The sequence below is a fragment of the Oratosquilla oratoria genome, chromosome 10 (genome assembly GCF_046742065.1).
Source record: "Oratosquilla oratoria isolate Oo_2021 chromosome 10, ASM4674206v1, whole genome shotgun sequence".
Taxonomy (NCBI): domain Eukaryota; kingdom Metazoa; phylum Arthropoda; class Malacostraca; order Stomatopoda; family Squillidae; genus Oratosquilla; species Oratosquilla oratoria.
In genome coordinates this window covers 33,383,291-33,396,232 of record NC_134786.1, presented here as the reverse complement: position 1 = coordinate 33,396,232, position 12,942 = coordinate 33,383,291, and positions in this window count along the sequence as shown.

The following is a 12,942-nucleotide window of genomic DNA, read 5'->3' as shown; positions in this document are numbered from 1 at the left end:
GACCACGCTTCACGTAACATTGGAAGATCTAATCTCAATTTCATCTAATCCCGTATTAGGCGAGCCTTCCGACAAGTTGTGTATGTTTCTTAAGACAGATTGAACATTTTTAGAAGCTCCGCCATGGGATACGAACCCTGACCCGTGCGTCGAAAATCACGAGGTCAAGACGTTAGCAACCATGCCACGGTGATGGTTCAAAAGGACTGTACTAGTCCCCGACCACGCTTCACGTAACATTGGAAGATCTAATCTCAATTTCATCTAATATCGTATTAGGCGAGCCTTCCGACAAGTTGTGTATGTTTCTTAAGACAGATTGAACATTTTTAGAAGCTCCGCCATGGGATACGAACCCTGACCCGTGCGTCGAAAATCACGAGGTCAAGACGTTAGCAACCATGCCACGGTGATGGTTCAAAAGGACTGTACTAGTCCCCGACCACGCTTCACGTAACATTGGAAGATCTAATCTCAATTTCATCTAATCCCGTATTAGGCGAGCCTTCCGACAAGTTGTGTATGTTTCTTAAGACAGATTGAACATTTTTAGAAGCTCCGCCATGGGATACGAACCCTGACCCGTGCGTCGAAAATCACGAGGTCAAGACGTTAGCAACCATGCCACGGTGATGGTTCAAAAACTTGTCGGAAGGCTAGCCTAATACGGGATTAGATGAAATTGAGATTAGATCTTCCAATGTTACGTGAAGCGTGGTCGGGGACTAGTACAGTCCTTTTGAACCATCACCGTGGCATGGTTGCTAACGTCTTGACCTCGTGATTTTCGACGCACGGGTCAGGGTTCGTATCCCATGGCGGAGCTTCTAAAAATGTTCAATCTGTCTTAAGAAACATACACAACTTGTCGGAAGGCTCGCCTAATACGATATTAGATGAAATTGAGATTAGATCTTCCAATGTTACGTGAAGCGTGGTCGGGGACTAGTACAGTCCTTTTGAACCATCACCGTGGCATGGTTGCTAACGTCTTGACCTCGTGATTTTCGACGCACGGGTCAGGGTTCGTATCCCATGGCGGAGCTTCTAAAAATGTTCAATCTGTCTTAAGAAACATACACAACTTGTCGGAAGGCTCGCCTAATACGGGATTAGATGAAATTGAGATTAGATCTTCCAATGTTACGTGAAGCGTGGTCGGGGACTAGTACAGTCCTTTTGAACCATCACCGTGGCATGGTTGCTAACGTCTTGACCTCGTGATTTTCGACGCACGGGTCAGGGTTCGTATTCCATGGCGGAGCTTCTAAAAATGTTCAATCTGTCTTAAGAAACATACACAACTTGTCGGAAGGCTCGCCTAATACGGGATTAGATGAAATTGAGATTAGATCTTCCAATGTTACGTGAAGCGTGGTCGGGGACTAGTACAGTCCTTTTGAACCATCACCGTGGCATGGTTGCTAACGTCTTGACCTCGTGATTTTCGACGCACGGGTCAGGGTTCGTATCCCATGCGGAGCTTCTAAAAATGTTCATATATATATTTACATATATATATATATATATACATATATATATATATATATATATATATATATATATATATGCACTGTATATTTCTTAAATTCTTGGGCGTAGCATCCCTCAAATAATGATCTTCTTCTCCAGCTTTTTCTTTTTTAAGTGCGTTTTTCAATCTATTTCCTTTTCCAACAATCCATATATCTTTCATACGGCCAATCTCACCTTTGCCCTGATTTATTGTCTTGATAACAGGTGTCTTCCCAGCATGCAGCTCCCTGGTCTTTCTCTTTCAGCCTCTCCCCCGGGTCTCTCAACGTATTTCTCATTTCAGGCTTTACTGTGACAGAAGGTAATTTCTCCAGCATTCATTTTTCTCCCTGGATATATTTTGTTTCTCTTTCTTCTTTTCTCCTTCCAAGGCAATGACCTTCCTTTTTCTATTTTTTATTTTCTTTGTTTATGTGAGTACTTAGTTTGACGTCCTCTCAAATCAAAAGGAAATTTATGGTTTTCTATACAACTGTTTGTCAACATCATCGATATCATCTTCGTGTATACAGGATAACCATTAAAGTATGAACGTGAAAAAATACATATTCCTGATCAATTTAGTTTTTTTTTTTTTAGCATCCACTCCATGTCTAACCCGGTCATAGTAATTTAAAGACTTTCTTTTAATCACATTCCTGTTCATGTATACAGGATAAACATTAAAGCCTGCACGTGAAAAAATATATTCCTGATAATTTTTTGTTTTTGTTTTTTAACATCCACTCAACGCCTAACAGTCATTATAATTTCAAGACTTTTTTTCATAACATTCCTGTTACCTTCCTCGTACTATTCTTTATTATTGTCCTCATTCTTGTCCTCATCCTCACCCTCATCCTCGTCCTTATCCTCGTCCTCATCCTCGCCTTCCTCCTCGTCCTCGTCCTCATCCTCGTCTTCATCCTCCTCCTCTCCTCGTCTCACCCACGCCCTCATCTTCATCCTCTACTTCATCCTCATTCTCTTCCTCTTCTTCCTTCTCCTTTTCATCTTCGTTCTCTTACTTCTAGTTTTCCTACTTCTCTTCCCCCACCTCCTCTTCTCCTTCTTGTTTTCTTCCTTCTCTCTTCCTCCTCCACTTTCTCTTCATCCTCCTCCTCGTCTTCCTCCTCTTTCTCTACCTCCTTTTTCTCACAGCTCTTTATGACCTCCCCTCACCCCTTAACCCTCACCCCCCACACATCTGTTATCTTACTGAACTCTGGCTATAATTTGTTCAACCCAGTACCTCCATGCCAAAGCTTCTGTCCTTCAGTAGATCTCCCTTTGACTTGTTTTACTTCTCCTTCCACGAAACCACGCTTTGTTTTTTATGCTTATGAACCGATCAAAAGCAACTTAGTTACCTTTTCCTCGCAGGCGGAATAAGCTTCTTTGGTATCCACGAAAACCAGAGGAGCAGCTAGACTCTTCTTTACAGTGGAAAAAGCTTAATAGACCATCTGTTTTCCGGAAGCCTCCACCTCTTGAAAGATCCTCCATCGGGGTCACGGTTTCTCTTGACTTCGGTCCTTTTTCGTTTCAGAGGCCCTTCGGACTTCGTTCTTTGTCATTTTACCTCCCCAAATCCATCGCCGTCGTTCTCTATCTCCTCTTTTGTGTCCTCTCCACCTTTCACCCCCGTCACTTTCAGTTCGCGTGTTTCTCCGTAATTACTGGTTTAATTCTGTTCCCTTATATTATTTTGTACTTTTTCTTTCACTTTCAATTTCCTTCACTTAAGTAAGTATGTCTTTCACACTATCTTCTGTAGCAAGTTAGTAATGTTTCTTGATGGGGTGATTTAGACTTTTATATAAATATTTTTTTCTTCCCAATTATATATACTTGGCTTGTCAATTTACACCAAGAGACTCCCGCCTAGGATCCTCAATCCACTCACTAAGCCACCTCTGTTTCGACGTCACTATTTTTTTTCATCAAATGATCTTTATTGTTACAAATAAGTGCCTCCCCTAAGGGCGTGACTTTTTTCCCGTGTATCAATAGTTTTTTCTCCTCCTCCACCCTTCTCCAATCAGAAAGACTGTTACAGGGTCTTAAGAAATACTGCTTACACTGATTGATATATTATATGGTAATTTTATGCAACAATTATCCCACTTGTAATTCAGGGTGGAATGGGAATCAGATTTAGAAAAACTAATTTCGGCCTTGCTAAGTTTTGTTTTTTTTGTAAAAACCACGACGGGTATCCTAATTTTGTTAATTTATTTTTTACTGAAATTAGTTCCATGTCTAAATATTGTGAACTACATACTCTCAAAGCACGTAAAAATAGGCCAGAAGCGACACTATATTTTATTTTGTCTGGATGATGGGTAAAGAAATGTAGGTAGCTCCCTGTATGGGTGGGCTTACTATAAACTGTAAACGATAAAGACTCCGAATTTCTAATTATTAAGATATCTAATATGGTAATTTGTGATCTATTTCCTATTCCACCCTGAATTTGATGTTATTCGTTAAATTATTGAGTTTATTGTGGAATTCTTGGAAGGAACCCCATTCGTCATCCCAAACCATAAAAATATCATCAACATATCTATACCAAAACATTGCGGGTAGTTTAATTCCCGGTAGTAGCACTGACTCAAAATATTCTATATATAAGTTGACTAGAACTGGCGAGAGATTTGAGCCCATGGACCATTCGAATTTCTGTTTAAAGTAATGATCTTTGAATGAAAATCATTAGTGTTGAAACAAAGTTTTGTTTAGCTTATTATTTTTTCTAGTGGCAGTGAGGAGAGGAACAGAGGGAGTGATTGGTGATGATTAGTGTGGGTTAAGGACAGGTAGAGATTGTGTAGATCAGATTTTTGTGGTAAGACAGATATGTGAGAAAGCTATAGGAATATATATAGATGTATTTTAGGCTTTTATGGATCTAGAAAAGGCTTATGACAGGATAGACAGGAAGGCACCGTGGGAGGTATTGCAGATATATAGGATAGGAGGAATGCTTTTAGGAACAGTCAAGAGTTTTTACGAGAGTAATAGGGCTTGTGTTAAGATCAGAAGTGGAGAGAGTGAGTGGTTTGAGGTGAAGATGGGACTTCGTCAGGAATGTGTAATGTCACCCTGCCTGTTCAATTTATACATGGATGGGGTGGTGCGAGAGAATGAATGCAAGGGTAATGGGTCAGGGATTGGAGATGGTTAAAGAAAATAGAGAAAAGAAGGAGATAAGCCAGGTATTGTTTGCTGACGACACTGCGCTTGTAGAAAGATCAGAGGAGGGAGTAAGGAAGTTAGTGACAGTCTGGGAAGGTGTGCGAAAGAAGGAAGTTGAAGACAAATGTGGGTAAAAGTAAGGTGATGAGATGTACAAGGAGAGAAACTGGCAGCAGACTGAAAATGAGTATTAAGGGAGAGAGACTGGAGGAAATGGGTAATTCTAGATACTTGGGTACAAATGTGGCAGGAAAGGGAGGAGTGGTGGTGGAGGTAGATTTAGACTGAGAGAAATGAGTAAATGCCTTGGTGGGAATAAGGAAGTTAGTGACAGTTTGGGAAGGTGTGCGAAAGAAGGAAGTTGAGGACAAAAGTGGGTAAAAGGTGATGGGATGTACAAGGGGAGAAACTGGCAGCAGACTGAAAATGAATATTAAGGGAGAGAGACTGGAGGAAATGGGTAATTCTAGATACTTGGGTGGGAATGCAGCAGGAAAGGGAGGAGTGGTGGTGGAGGTAGAATGTAGATTAAGAGAAATGAGTAAATGCCTTGGTGGATTAAAAAGTGTAATGGGACATAGACATTTGGAAATGGATAAGAGGGGTGTTTGTGCTAACAGTATGGGGCAGAAATATGGAACATAAGAGAGGAAGAGAGAAGGAGTTTGTATGTGTTTAAGATGAAATGTCTGAGAAGTATGATAGGGGTTACTAGGCTGGATAGAGTGAGAAATGAGGAGGTGAGAAGGAGAACAGGGGTGGAAAAGGAGTTGGGAGATACGGTTGATGAAAGAATATTGGGATGGTTTAAACACATGGAAAGAATGAAAGAAGAAAGACTAGTAAAAGAGGTATGGAAGGCAGATGTGGAAGGAGTGAACATGATGGGGCGACTTAGGATGAGATGGATGGATGGGATAAAATGGGCTTTGGGAAAGAGGGAAATGTCTGTTGAGGAAGGGCGGGAGAGTACAGAAGATAGTTGTGAATGGAGAATGGCTATGTATGGATGATGCTGTCATGCATGGGAGGGGGAGTGGATGGGGAATGGGGGGGGTGAGGGAGTATGTGTGAGAAATAAATTGACGCAGCCCAAAGGGATTTCTCCCCCGTCTTCTCCTTTTCTGCATGAGGAGACGGAGAGTGGGAGTCGCCGATTTAACGAAGCGGCCTTGCTGTGGATGCGCTGTGTCTTGCGACACTACTTCTGACCCAGGGCAGTGGGCGAGGTGCAGGGATGACCCAGCATCCAGGTGGCAAGATAAGAGTGCGGGAAGAAGGTGGAGGTAAGTGGTGTATGCTAGGGATGGAATGGGTGGTAGTGGTACCTATTCCTTTGTTATTTGGCTACCTCCCGTGTAAGGGGGAAAAGCCTTTGATATATATATATATATATATATATATATATATATATATATATACATATATATATATATATATATATATATATATATATATATATATATATATATATATATTTGGAATCTTGGATCCCTATTGGAAAACTGTAAACACCAGATTCAATTGAAGGGTTTATTTGCCCGACGTTTCGATTCCCGTCCAGGAATCGTCTTCAGGGGGTACAACGGTTACAAGAATGTGAACTCCTTGTAAATCGCCGAAATGGTAAAGCTGGGAAAGGTTCACCCTCTCAGTCAATTGTACAAAGCATACCTTATAATAATAAAAATAAATACATTACAATAGAAATTAAATACCAATTGCGGACATGTCCAAATGTCCGCAATGAAGAATCAGGAACAAACGACTAAATTAAATTTAGTCGTTTGTTCCTGATTCTTCATTTGGACATTTGGTCCACTTCTATATACATCTCTGTCCTGTTGTTTTTACTGTGTATCACCTATGGTTACTTTTGCTTCGCTTGTTCACAAATATGTAATTTTATTTGATTTTTATTTTGTTCTAATTGGTATTTAATTTCTATTGTAATGTATTTATTTTTATTATCGTATATATTATTATCATACCCCGTGTGGGGTATTGGCTGCTTGTTATTCTCCCGTCTGGGGTATTGGCTGCTTGTTATTGTGGCAAAGTAGCATGCAGTTGATACTTTAGGGTCTATATGGGGCGCACCTACGGACCAGAGCCACACATCATTTTGTCTATGATAGAGGAAAACTCTGTTCATAGAGAAATGATGACACTTTTATACTACGACTGTCCCTCCATTATGCTTTCCCCCAACTCCTTCTTTTCTGTCCTGTACCATTTCTCTGTGTAATCATTCTCTGTGGTGGGGGAATTCCCTGTGGTAGGGGAAAAGAATACTGCCAACATGTATTTCCACTTGGATCGTAAGAGGCGAGAAGAAAGGGACGGGGATTGGGACTAGGCATCCTTCTCCTTGTAGCACCACAGGGGACATTCCTAAAAGAAAAAGTAAAGGCATAAGAGGGTCTGGGAGTTTTCCGACCAGCACCCTAAGGTTCGGGTCTTTTAATGTGCGTGGATGGGGTACAGATGAGAGTAAAAGAGGAGAGATAGGTAGTATGTTTGTGAGAAGAAAGATGGATGTGTTGGCTTTGAGTGAAACTAAGTTGAAAGGGAAGGGTGAGTGTAAGTTTGGGAGTGTAAGTGGGAGGTTATCAGGAGTGAAGAGAGGGCGAGGGAGGGAAGGAGTGACTATTCTAGTAAGTGAAGAGATAGGTAAACATGTAGTGGAGTGGAAAGAGGTTTCCTCAAGGATAATGTGGATGAAAGTGAAACTGGGAAAGGAGATGTGGGTCTTTGTAAGTGCATATGGGCCTGGCAGTGAGAAGAATGTAGAAGAAAGAGAGGCCTTTTGGATAGATTTAAATGTATGCATAGAGAATTTAGGGAGAAATGACAATGTAATAGTACTGGGAGACCTTAATGCTAGGGTAGGAAATGGTCCAATTGAAGGAGTGGTTGGGAAATGTGGAGTTCCAGGAAAGAATCGTAGTGGAGATTTGATGGTGGAAATGTGTCTAGAAAGAGAGTTGCTGATAGCAAATACAGTGTTTCGGAAGAAAGTCAAGCATAAGTACACATGGGAGAGGGTGGTGGATGGAAGGGTGGTAGATAGAGCGTTAATGGATTATGTAGTGGTAAATAGGATTATGATAGGAAGAGTTAAGGATATACATGTGCTAAGGGGAGAGAGCGGGGGAATATCAGATAATTTTTTGGTGGAAGGTAAGTTGAGAGTGGAGGATAGATGGAGAAAGAGGAAAGGGGCAAAAGGTAGGGAGGTTCTTAGAGTGAACTCTTTAAAGGAAAAGGAAAAGGAGAAGGAGTACAAGAAGAAGCTGAAGGAGGAATGGGAGGGAGTGAAGGGTAGAGTAGAGATAGGTGTGGAGGAGGAATGGTGATGGTTGAAGGAGGGAGTCACAAAGTGTGCAAGAATGGTGTGTGGAACAAGGACAGGAGGAAATAGAAGGAAGAGTGTTACTTATTAGTGAATGGTGGGATGAGGAAACAAAGGAGGTTGTAGAAGAGAGGAAGCGAGCTTTCACAGTTTGGCTACAAAATAGGACGAGGGAGTCATTTGAGAGGTACAAAGAAAAGAAAAGAGAAGTAAAGCAAAAGGTACAAACACAAGGAACTAAAACACAAAGGAAGAACAAACAACAGCAGGCCTACTGGCCCTAACGAGGCTGGTTGTGTTAACTAAACTACACTACAATTAAGGAAACAGGGCAACTAGGCGATAGAAGATGAACTAACACTACTGCTATCACTATCCTATCCAATTAATCAAATTGCGATTAAATGTCTGGTTGTCATGTCTTTTATTGCAAAGGATAATATTTTATTTGCGGATTAGATTCCAAGTATTTATCTAAGCGATTTTTAAATGTTGTTATCGTGTTACTTTCAACGATAGTGGAAAGTAACGAATTTCACACGTTAACAACCCGGTTAAAGAAGAAGTGCTTACTTTCGTTCGTAGAGAATCTTTTGCCAATTACTTTGAAATCGTGGCGTCTTCTTGTATTTGATTGGTCTAAAAAGGAGTAATCTTTGACATTTATGTTGTCAAAGCCTTTGAACATTTTAAAAACCTAAATCAAATCTCCTCGCATTCTTCTTTTTGAGAGGGAGAATAAGTTTAGGTTTTTTAGTCTTTCTTCATACGGCAGATTTCTCAGCCTTGGTATAATTTTGGTCACTCTCCGTTGTACTCTTTCTAGTTTGTTAATATTTTTCTGGTAGTATGGGGACCAAAATTGTACACAGTATTCGAGATGGGGACGGACCAAGGAATTATAGAGGTTTAGCAATATATATTTTTTTTTCGAAGACTCTTCCGATGAAGCCAACTAATTTGTTTGCTGTTTTAACAACTTCTGAGCAATGTTGAGTTGGCTTCAAGTCATTTGATATTAAAACTCCTAGATCTTTTTCTTTAGTTACTGAAATCAGTATTTCGCCATTCATTTGGTATTGGATGTGATCATTGTTACCTCCAATGTGCATGACTCTACATTTGTTAACGTTAAATTTCATTTGCCACTTGCTATCCCATCTTGATAATTTATCTAGATCGGGTTGTTGAGTTTCTTTCTCTTTGGTGGTTGTTACTTTACCGACAATTTTTGTGTCATCAACAAATTTTGATACTTTGCAGAGGAGGCCGTCGTCTAGATCATTTATATATATTAAGAACAAGACGGGTCCCAAAACTGATCCTTGCGGTACGCCACTTTTAACGTCGAGCCGGCTAGATGATGACCCGTTAATTACGACCCTCTGTTTTCGCTCTGAGAGCCAATCTTTAATCCAGTTGTGGATATTGCCAGAAATACTGTGCATTTTTAATTTGTCGAGCAATCGTTTGTGGGGGACTTTATCGAATGCCTTCTGAAAATCTAGATAGATTATATGAACAGATCTACATTCCTCGTATTTGTTAAAGACGTTATGAGAGAAGTCAAGGAGATTAGTTAGACATGAGCGTTTGCTACGGAAGTCATGTTGCGAATCTTTCATAATCTTATTTTCTTCTAAAAATTTTACTACACTGTCACGGATAATTGTCTCTAGCAGTTTGCACACAATCGAAGTCAGGCTAATCGGTCTGTAGTTCCCTGGTTGTGATTTGTTCTCTTTCTTGAATATTGGTGTTACGTTAGCACATTTCCAATCTGATGGGACTTTACCGAGTCCTAATGATCTGTTGAAGAGGATGCACAAGGGTTTACTGATTTGATTTTTGACTTCTTGCAGAATTCTAGGTGAAATTTTGTCAGGTCCCGGGGCTTTATTTATTTTGAGCTTATCAATCACTTGTACGACATCCCTTTCTGTAATTATGGGTTGATTTAAAACGTTTTGGGACATTTTATGTTCTGGCGGCTGATACACTGAGCAATCTTCGTCTGTGAAGACGGATGCAAAAAAATGATTAAGGATTGAGGCCATCTCATTTTCATCAACCATATATTTTCCTTCATCGTCATTTAATGGTCCAATGCCGCAGGTAAGCGTTTTCTTCTTATTCGCATAATTATAGAATTCTTTAGAGTTCGACTTGCTTGCCTCAGCAATATACTCTTCAAGATATTTCTTACTACGCTTTATCAGTGTTTTTGTTTCGCGGCGAATTATGTCTAGTGTTAATTTATTGTCTTGGCTATTAGTTGATAAATACTTTTTGTACGCACTCTTTTTACGAGAGAGGTTGTAACTAATTTCCCTATTCCACCACTTTGGTTTATTTGTTGCCGGACGTCTCTCACGATAGGGAACACAGAGATTTACAGCATTGTTTAGGTCCTTGGTGAAGTTTTCCTACGCTTTATCAATATCAAACTCGTTCGAAGTTGTACTCCAGTCCAAGTTTTCTAGTAATGATCGGAGTCTATTGAAAATAGCTCTACGGAAGTCGGGTACTTTTTCTTTGCTGGTCTTAGATAAACTGGCTTCCATTTTAATTTTGAATGTGATGGTACGATGATCGCTAGTGCTGAATATTGGGCCGATATTTACTTCGTTTACAAGATTTTCTGTTGTAGAGAATATTAGGTCAAGGATATTATCTCCTCGGGTAGGGCTGTTTACGCCTTGGTGGAAGCCACTTTCCAGTAAGTTACTATACAAGTCTCGTCCTGTATGCGAACTCAAATCTTCACCCCATCTCTTCACCGATAAGTTAAAGTCTCCCATGATGACTGTCTCGCAGCGTTGGTTAGTTTCTACGATTAAATCGAATAAATTTTCGTTATTTACCAGTAGCTGACCCGGTGGTCTATAAACAAGTCCAATTATTCCTTTAGATTTACTGCAATTGGTTCTTATTTCAACAAACAATATATCAACATTTGTTACTGTTTCTGTTTTTAACAGTGATGGTTGGAGGGAGTTATGGACATACAAGATTACTCCACCAACTATTCTATTTTCTCTTTCGCAGCTGAAAATTGGGTAGCCTGACAAACAGTATTCCGCTATAAAATCTCGACTTGATGTGTCCAACCATGTCTCTGATACTCATATCACGCGATAGTTACCTGTCGCTCCGAGAATCTCTAGATCTTCGAACTTGTTTCGTACGCTGCGAGCATTAACGTAACATAGATTGATATCTGCCACTTTTCTGTTTTGCTTTATTACGGGGGTGTTGATGGGGGCTCCGCTGAGGAGTTTTTTCTTCTGATGTCGGTCAGGTTGTTGTTGAGCAGCCTACCTAACCTTGCTGCTCCGGCCACATTCAAGTGGAGACCGTCTTCCTCAAAAATAGTTTTATCGAAGTAGAAATTGTCCCAGAAATTGACAAAGTGTACTTTTTCTTTTTCTTAGAGGGTTTTTACTCTGTTGTTCGTACTGAATGCTTTGTTGTAGAATCTGTCTATGTCGAAATATTTTCCCCTTCTCTGGAATCTGGGAAGGATCGCTGAGATGACAAGGTTTTTCTCGGGAACCTTTTCTTTATATTTCCTGATTGCACTCCGTTACTTTTCTATGAGTTCTTCCGATCGAGTTGATTCGACGTCATTCGTACCGGCGTGGATTATGAATACCGTATTTGCGTCCGCTTCTTTTGTGACATTGTCGCAGGACTCGGCAAAGGAAGCAAAGAGGAGAGCAGATGTGAAATGGGGTAAGAGTATGACAGAAAATTTTGAAAGTAATAAAAAGATGTTTTGGAAAGAAATTAAGAGAGGAAGAGGAGGCGAATCAAGTTGAGAAGAAAAGGTAAAAGGTGCAGATGGAGAGATGATAATGGAAGAGGAGGCAGTAAGGGAAAGATGGGCAGAATATTTTAGGGAGTTGCTAAATGTGAAGGAGTATGTGGAGGGAAAGATAGCTGCAGTGGGAAATGCTAAGAAAATGACCGTGATGAGTGAGGAAAATGGAGGAGAAATAAGGAAACATGAAGTGAAGACAGATGTTAAGATAATGAAAGCAGGTAAGGCACCTGGTCTGGATGGATGTCATGCAGAATGTAAAAAAAAAAAAAAAAAAAAAAAAAAAAAAAAAAAAAAAAAAAAAAAAAAAAAAAAAAAAAAAAAAAAAAAAAAAAAAAAAAAAAAAAAAAAAGGAGGTACGGTGATGGTGGACTGGCTGGTGAGGTTATTTAATGTTTGTTGGAGAGAGGGTAGAGTACCGGAGGACTGGAGGAGTGCCTGTATAGTTCCACTTTACAAGGGGAAAGGGGACAAGTGTGAATGTAGTAGTTTCAGAGGGATTAGTTTGTTAAGTGTAGTTGGGAAAGCTTATGGGAGGATCTTGATTGAGATTATTAGGAGAGGAACAGAGGGAGTAATTGGTGAGGAACAGTGTGGATTTAGGACGGGTAGAGGTTGTGTAGATCAGATCTTTGTGCTAAGACAGATATGTGAGAAAGCTATAGGAAAGGGGAAGGATGTTTTTTGGGCTTTTATGGATCTGAAAAAGGCTTATGATAGGGTAGACAGAAAGGCACTGTGGGAGGTTATGCAGATATACGGGATAGGAGGAAAGCTTTTAGGAGCTGTCAAGAGTTTTTTATGAGAGTAGTAGAGCTTGTGTCAGGATTAGAAATGGAGAGAGTGAGTGGTTTTAGATAAAGGTGGGACTTCGTCAAGGATGCGTTATGTCGCCCTGGCTGTTCAACTTATACATGGATGGGGTAGTGCGAGAGGTAAATGCAAGGGTAGTGGGTCAGCGATTGGAGATGGTTAAAGAAAATGGAGAAAAGTGGGAGGTGAGCCAGCTGTTGTTTGCGGACGACACTGCGCTTGTGGCAGGATTGGA